Source organism: Ascidiella aspersa, chromosome 4 (assembly GCF_963924565.1).
Source record: "Ascidiella aspersa chromosome 4, kaAscAspe10.2, whole genome shotgun sequence".
NCBI classification, from domain to species: domain Eukaryota; kingdom Metazoa; phylum Chordata; class Ascidiacea; order Phlebobranchia; family Ascidiidae; genus Ascidiella; species Ascidiella aspersa.
Genome location: NC_139450.1, coordinates 1,764,328 through 1,772,035, shown reverse-complemented (window position 1 = coordinate 1,772,035; position 7,708 = coordinate 1,764,328). Strand labels below are relative to the sequence as shown.

The following is a 7,708-nucleotide window of genomic DNA, read 5'->3' as shown; positions in this document are numbered from 1 at the left end:
AATGGTGGGGTGGACCTTTAAGGCGAATTTGTGAAAAAATATATGGTAAGGTTGGATCGTAAAAAACATGACGGTAATACACAAATTACTATCGTATCGTATCGTACCGATATCACACTAGTATCGGACGAGTAGCCATGCTATCACTTTAAACCCGTTACCATAATGTTTTGACAACTTTATGCAATATTCAGCTAGATGTTATTTCATTCGACTAGCAATTTACGAACCTGTTGAAGTCGTTTTTGTAACAGTTGTGCTTCAACTGAACCACTTATACTTCTAATTCGTACTTCGTATACTTTCTTTAAGTCAACCCAGTAATTGTATAAATTGAAAATGAGTTGTTATGTTATTTATTTTTTTGACTGACGTTTAGGCTCCCTACCTATCCAGACTGCCTTCATCAGGGAATTTTTGTGTCTTTTACTTCGCGTGGTGTTGTTACATTCCCTGATGAATGCAACCTGGATAGGAAGCCGAAACGTCGGTAACAAATAAATGCCACAAGAACTCTATTTCAGTATATACTATGCCTGCTAGCAACAGCGTGTAATTGTGTAACTTGTTGTGGAAAATTAGCGATTAAATACCCGGTTTAAAACGTGGTAGGCGCTCGGTAAAAAGGGAGAATGACAGGAAAATAATTGAATTCGAGACAAAAAGGGTCGTGACGTGACTGGAAGTGGGTTTTCTTGCATGACGCGATTATTGCCGGCAGCACAAAAAGGGAAATTCGAACCAGAGACCCGTGGAATTGCGCCCGTGGGTTTCGCGCGACGACATACGACAACAAAGAAAATAAAATGAATTTGCGCAAAAAATCGACCGACAGGGAATTGCACCCTCGTCATACAGCCTATAGCTTAAAATCAGCTAAGTCATGGCATTTTATCAGCTTTTTAATCGGTTTTATTGTTATTAGAGTCAATTCGGAACACCGTGTCGCGCTTCTAACGGAAAAAGAGAAATGCTGGCGTTGAAATAGGGAATCGCAATTTGCGGAAACAGAAAATTCTCAGCCCCCCAAAACGAGAGACCGTTCCGTGGCCGCGAGAACTTTCGAGAAAATTCTCTTCGCCGATAAAAGTTTGTTGCGGTGGCTGCCACAAACGTTTCAGCCGTTGATGTTTGGGTCCGAATGTTCTGCGGGAAAATGTGGGTCGATTTGCCGCGGAGATCTGAAAACAAGATCGGAATAACTGTTTAATGAAACTGCCCAGTATTACCCTGCTTTCGGAAGTGACAGTAAAGACTTTTAAATCTAATTTTTGGTTGTCAAAGACGTGAAATCGGATCGCTCGACCCAATTTGAAAATAATACAAAAACAAAACAGTTTTAAAAACTATAAATAAACAAAAGTTCATAAATTGGGTTTACAATACAAACACATAACTTAAGCTACACATAAAACAAAATTCTCCAAAATCTTTTTCAAGTACGAACCAATTTAGTGCCATTCAAAGACCTTGCGGCAGTCCTGCAATAGAACTGGTAACAATTGACCAGGAGCCTTACTAACGACAAAACAAAGCTTTCGAAACTCCGGTTGGGATCGTCCACGATTTTCGATTCCAGACAAGCAAACGCTTACAGTCGCGAATTTCCGTGTTTTCAACAATATCCCAGTTAAACTTGACTTATCCCAGTTCAAGAGATATCCCAGTTATTCACTCCTAGTTCGGAAACATGTTGACAGACTGAATATGGAATGCCGCTGAACCAATAAAATCTTTGAATCTAGTGAAATGGAGTGCGCTGTTTTTATGAGTCCAACTCCGTGGTTCCGAAAACTTTGTCGCAACCCCGAGGGCAGACTTGGAAAAACATAAGGCCCGCACGCAAGTTAATCCGGCACAAAATGCAGCCTACTGCTTGTAAGCAATATTGTACTCTGCGTGTTTTGGTGTGTTTATAAACAAAATTTGGCTCTTTTACACAAAATTTAGCCCCTTTTTGATAAAAGTTTAGCCCCTTTGTAAACAAAAGCACCCCCTTTTACACAAAATTTAGTCCCCTTTTAAACTACAAGCAGCAAGAGGATAGATGGTTTCGGCCAGGCCGCAAAAAGGAGGCCGCGACCAAATTTAAAACGATGGTATCCATTATATAGTTTTAATATTATTACTTCTTTTAAAGTTATTAATATTTATTTAGATTCCCATGAGTTTTAACATTAGTTACTCAGCTATAAAGTTCTGTATTCTTCAAATATACCCAACATCCATTTAGTAGCAATAAAAGTTGCAGGGACACAAAGGGGTCGGTACAGCACGCGCATTACATTACATCAGACGCCACACAAGCTGTTAATTATTCATGAACTCCGGGTAAAATTATTCGCAGCAAAAGGCATTCGCACCTGTAGCCGCAAAAAAGTGAAAAATGAGGAAAAAATTCCATCAAAATCCAAAGAATTTTTCGGTACCTATTTCCCGCGATTTTTTGCGGCTTTGGCAGTTTCATCTACTTTATACGGCTATGGACCGTTGAACCAGGCACCAAAAACGTAAAGTTTAATGTTTAAAAACTAGAAAACCACAGGAGCTGTTTGAAATCAGTGTTTTCCTGCAGTAATTTTAAATGGTTAAATTTACTTTTTACGGCCATAGACCGTTGAGGGACAGATTTAAATGCGACGACAGCCAAGTGAGGTGTGAATCTGGATCGATAACACGAACTGACGGGTGTGGGGTAGTTTGGGGGGGGGGGGGGGGGGGGGGGGCACAAGTCGGGTTAAATTATTAGCGGTGGGGTGCACAACCTGGGAGCACTGAAGATATATTTTGCAAAAAACAATTCAAGAAAATTTTTCGACTTCAAAAAACCTAAAATAGGTCGCTTGATATATATTGCAAAACAATTGAAAACATTATGGATGCAATGGTCAACATAATACCAAATAGTTAAAAAGTAGGTTTTATAGCCGTACTTTCTAATCACATACATTTAAAGACTATTTAAAGAACTAAAAAAAAGGATCGGGTTTTTAATGACTTTGTGGCAACCCCTGTTTATTTTTTCATTTTTTTTCACTAGGTGTTTTTTTCGATACCTTAACGATACTGTACAAGATTACTAAAACCCGTCGAAACAATAGAAATAAATTAGCGTTACTTCTGCAATTCTAGATAATTAAGGAAAAGTTGTCAAGGAGAGAATAAGCCCATCTTTTTAATAACCTTGTAGCACAATGGCTGGAGGTTTTAGTTAGACTTAGTACGAATATTCAAGCCCATACAGAAGTAGGTAGCAGTTTAAACGTTTCCAATATTTCTAATTCTTTGTTCAATTTTTAACAGGAATAAAAAGGTTAAAATTTGAACAAAGACATATTGGAAATGTTCAAAATGCTGGTATTAATTGAGAAAAAATTATAATATGTTGCAGAACGATTTCGCCAATAAAGTAACAAAATAAAGTTACTCTTTTTAGCCCAAAACATAACCGTTTAAAAACAGCCAATGGTTTGGACAATTTCTTCCTCACAAAATTTACCCCCATAAACCTAAAGAACAGTCGAGTGAAAAGGCCTACATTATGCCTGAGCCCCATTTTAAATCTGGTAACATAGATAGTGCTTGATGCGTTGGAAAGCAGGCTGCAACAGCAAAGCAAGCCGCATAAGCTTGCATGGCTGGTGGCCGTCGAATATTGTAAATTCAATCAGACGTCGTGAGGCGTAAAAATCCATTAGCGCCATTGATTGTGGCTTGCTTCCAGTGGGCCAATAGGCGGGCGCATGCTAATAGAAAAAAAACAACCCAAGGCGACCTGTTCTCGTTGTTTAGAGCAGGGTTTCACCCCAATTTTTGGACCACGGGCCACTACCAATACAAAGAAAACAATAAATAAAACCTTTATTTATTTACAAAAACTGGAGGGATGCTTGGTTTTGCTTTTTGGTATTAACATATTGTCGGTATGAGCCGCTTTTTTGAATAATGTAAATATTGTACGCGCGGTCTTGGGCAATGCATATTTTTCTTTAACTAAAATTACCTCAAAACGTTTCAATTTCATTAGTTTCTCTCAGCTGGTCATTCTAATGACGTCATTTAATTTCGGATCGGATGTCTTACTTAAATATCGGGTTTAGGAATTGACATGAAACAAACGATCCTAATTCAAACAGTGTCAGACGGAGTCTAGTGATTAGCAAGCGACCACGTGCTGCCTTCATATAGAAAATCGATTCTAGGAAAAACTCGACGCAGCGGCGTTGACTTATTCTGGCCTAAAACCCAAATTGGAATGACGGACTCACCAAGCGTTTTAACATTTTAGTAATCCGCACACTTCAGCTGCTAAACTGCCTAAACCTACAACCGAAAATCTTTGTTAATCTATAGCAGTGCTTTCCATCCAGTGGGTCGCGAAGCATTTCTAAATGTTACAGTTTTCTATTAGATCGGGAAATTATTGCATTATCATTACGTAACATTTATGCTATAATGTAATAAATACGTAACACCTTTTGCTTAAACTATTGCTAAACAATTGGGTCGTATCTCATTGTGGGTCGCACAATAAAACCTGCATTAAAAGTGGGTCGCAAACTGAAAAAGGTTGGGAAGCACTGATCGATAGCACCATGGCCATAATCTCCTCTTATTTTCCTTGTATATGTCATCGTTATGTTTTGCAAAAATAGACAGTGACCTCACCACAGAACGAAACTTTCTCTCGAAGAGATAACTTTGTTTTGCTGAAGTAAAACACGAAGAGGCGAAAAAGGCAAAACGGGAGCAGCATATAGTGCTAGTTCGACCGCAAAAAACCCGGAAAACAGCTTTCAAAACAGTTACAGCAGTGGCTGTTAAGTATTTTCACCCACAAAATAGAAATAAATTCGCCGCACACTCTTTGCAAAGCTACACAATTCGGGGTTGGGATTTTGCACTCGCCCGCTCGCCAATGTGAGTGCAGTGGGTGTCAATCAGCACTCACTCGAATGGCAAGTGCCTTAAGCAAACATTTCTTTTTGATTCCATTTTTTGCTCCTTCTTGGTACAATTTTTTTTTACCGTACAGCTGCAACAAATAAAAATTGTTTTCTCTGATTCGCACAGTTGGTGTGTTGTTTATTTTGGTTTATTGCGACATTGTAGACGATTAGCGAAAAGGCTCGTAAGGTTTCCGAGAACTGTACATACTTTATATGGGGTGATGTATGCTCAAAAGGGCTAGGAACCGCTGAATTAGATAAATCATAATATTTATCTTGTCTTTCTCCACTGATAATACGTTATGTGGCGGGATTTCGCGACGCAAAGCCAGAAAATTGGAGAACAACTGCGACAATGACCTTAAAACCGCTGCTGCTTTCTCTGAAAAGGTTCCTTAAACATTGAAAAGCAAGTCGGGAAGCTATACAAGTAAAGAGGGAAGGAAAGTTGGCGAACTTTCACACAATACAGCGATATTTGCTGCCGCTGGCCCGACATCAAACCAACACTGACGGCGAGAAGCTATTGACCAATTTTAACGGCCTTGAAAAGTGGCCGGCCCAGGGTGTTCCTGCTTTCAAATATAGGAGGGGTTCTTCAACTGGAGTCCATGGACCCCTTGAGGGTACGTGAGCTAGTTTTGGGGGGTCCATGAAGCCAAATTAAAATATTAGTGTATTTCTAAAAAGTAAAAAATTAAAAAAAAGTTCAATTTGAAAAATACAACTTGTATTGCACTGACTGCATTTAGACTCCATTGCGCTTGTACATTTTTTGGCCGAAATCAGCAGATTTATAGGGTCTATTAGTAGTATGGCGTCAATTTATGAGTCTGCTTTAAAATTTTCTTGTCTACCGTGGTCTACGCGAAGAAAAAAAAAATTAGGGCTCCGCGGTAAAAAAAGTTTAAGAACCCCTGAAACAGAGGCTTCAAAGTCCGACTTCGCATATCGAGTTGAAATAGTAGGCCTGGGCCTTTAGAAAAGCTGCTTTGTAAACTGGCAGTTGGCTAGCAATTTCCGCAGTTTGACTGTCAATCAAAAGAGGCAAGACATTGCAGCGAAGTTTCGCCAGACCACGTCGTACAAAAGGCCATATCGCCTGTGCTTGTGGCAACGGCTGGCAAGTTGCTACGGAATGCCGTTGGTTGTTTTTGCACTGAACAGCCGATCGTAAACGAACGGAATTTTCCAACCTACTGAAAACGTCGCTTTCGCTTTGACGGCTGCCAACGGGCTGAGCATAATGTCTAGATATATGTTGAAATGCCCGCTGTTCAACTTTGCAAACCATAAATCCTCCCGGTTTGGCAAGCCTGCGAAACTATACAGAAGTGGCGTTTTGCCGACTTTTTAACCCAAAAATCTGGTTGCGGGTGGAACTGTATTCCCTTAGTTGTTTGAAATCGGGGTTTTGCAATATGTATACTTTTTTATTTTACCGGACAAAAGACTGTTTTTCATATATTGAGGTTTGCATTTAAGGTTTTTTTAAACAAAGCTTAAAATGATTTAAGCGTAAAGATAGGGCAGTTAAACGACATCAAAATTCTAAGTCACATTTCTTTAAATCAAGTTTATTTGTTTATTTCAGAATTCAAATTTTTGCTACCTGATATCATATTTTGGGGCATTTTCGTTGTTTCTATTGTTTCAATTTTTGGGTTTAAGTTAACTGACCAAAATAAGAAAATCATATACTTTCGCTATTAATCGCAAGTGTTTAATACAATGTTAATTGTGGAAAAGTGAAAATTCTAACGCACTAGCTGAAAACGAGAGTTGAACCTTTCGTGTGCTCAACAGAAACCGAAACGCGTCTCAATTCTCAGGGCGACTTATCAGAAACGCAGTTTAGCTTTGCGCTAACAAACTTTCTACTGAATCGATATTACTAAGTCGTTGATTAGTGTTGGTGGGTTTAGCGGACCTAGGTGATAGGACAACATTGATTAACTGGAAAGTCGCGATTTGAATCTAGTACGCTTTGGTCGTCTCGATTTCTCGACGAAACGTTTTTTTTTTTACGCAAAAAAGGTTTTCTGTTAAAACAACTATGGCCGGAAAAAAATGGCAAAAAATTTAAACAAGGTTGATAGAATGGGTGTTGGTAAGACACCTTCAAAGACTGCCATATAAAACTAATCAATCAAGCGCAACTGTTGAATGACAATGTGTATTTTAGACGCAGTAAGAATATCAACAAAGTCCATGTTTCATTATTGTTCTTGAAAACGAATGAATATATACATCTTTGTTATTTATACCTCCGACCATTATGCTTCAAATGTGTATATCATTAAGGCAAGCAATCTTTCAAATATTTCATTTTTTCCAAGACATAAACAAAAGCATTCAATACCAGGTACCCCAAAAACTTTATTTTATTCAAATAAACAAAAAACACGTTTGTGCAATGTGCGAAAGATAATTTTTTCCATTAAAAATAGTCTTTTCGAAATCACAAGTTGTTTTAATAGTGAAGCACAGTGCCCTTGAAAATGAATGAAGGGATACTTTGTGTCAATAAAAACCCGACAGCTAGCTCTACGAGCTGCCATTCAAGCAGCAAAGTCAGTGATTTGAAACCATTCGCTTCCAAGCGGTTCTGATTGTTTCCTATTGTGTTGCAGATACGCATGTGGCCTGTACTTACTTGTAGCCTACGTGACACAAATTGTGTGAACCCGTATAGAGAAAATTGTCAGATCGGGACAATCGACTAGAATGCCAGGGTTCACAGTTCGGTAGTACTCGGT

The 7,708-nt window shown here is 38.8% G+C and overlaps 1 protein-coding gene across 1 annotated transcript in view; it reads right to left on the bottom strand.

Moving 5' to 3' along the window:
• Window positions 1–558: 558 nt before the first annotated feature.
• Window positions 559–7,708, bottom strand: part of LOC146146588 (calcium/calmodulin-dependent protein kinase type 1D-like) — a 32,484-nt gene continuing 25,334 nt past the window's right edge. The window contains exon 11 of the mRNA XM_083386631.1: window positions 559–1,181. The gene's annotated coding sequence lies outside the window, so the exon portion shown is untranslated. The remainder of the gene's footprint in view (window positions 1,182–7,708) is intronic.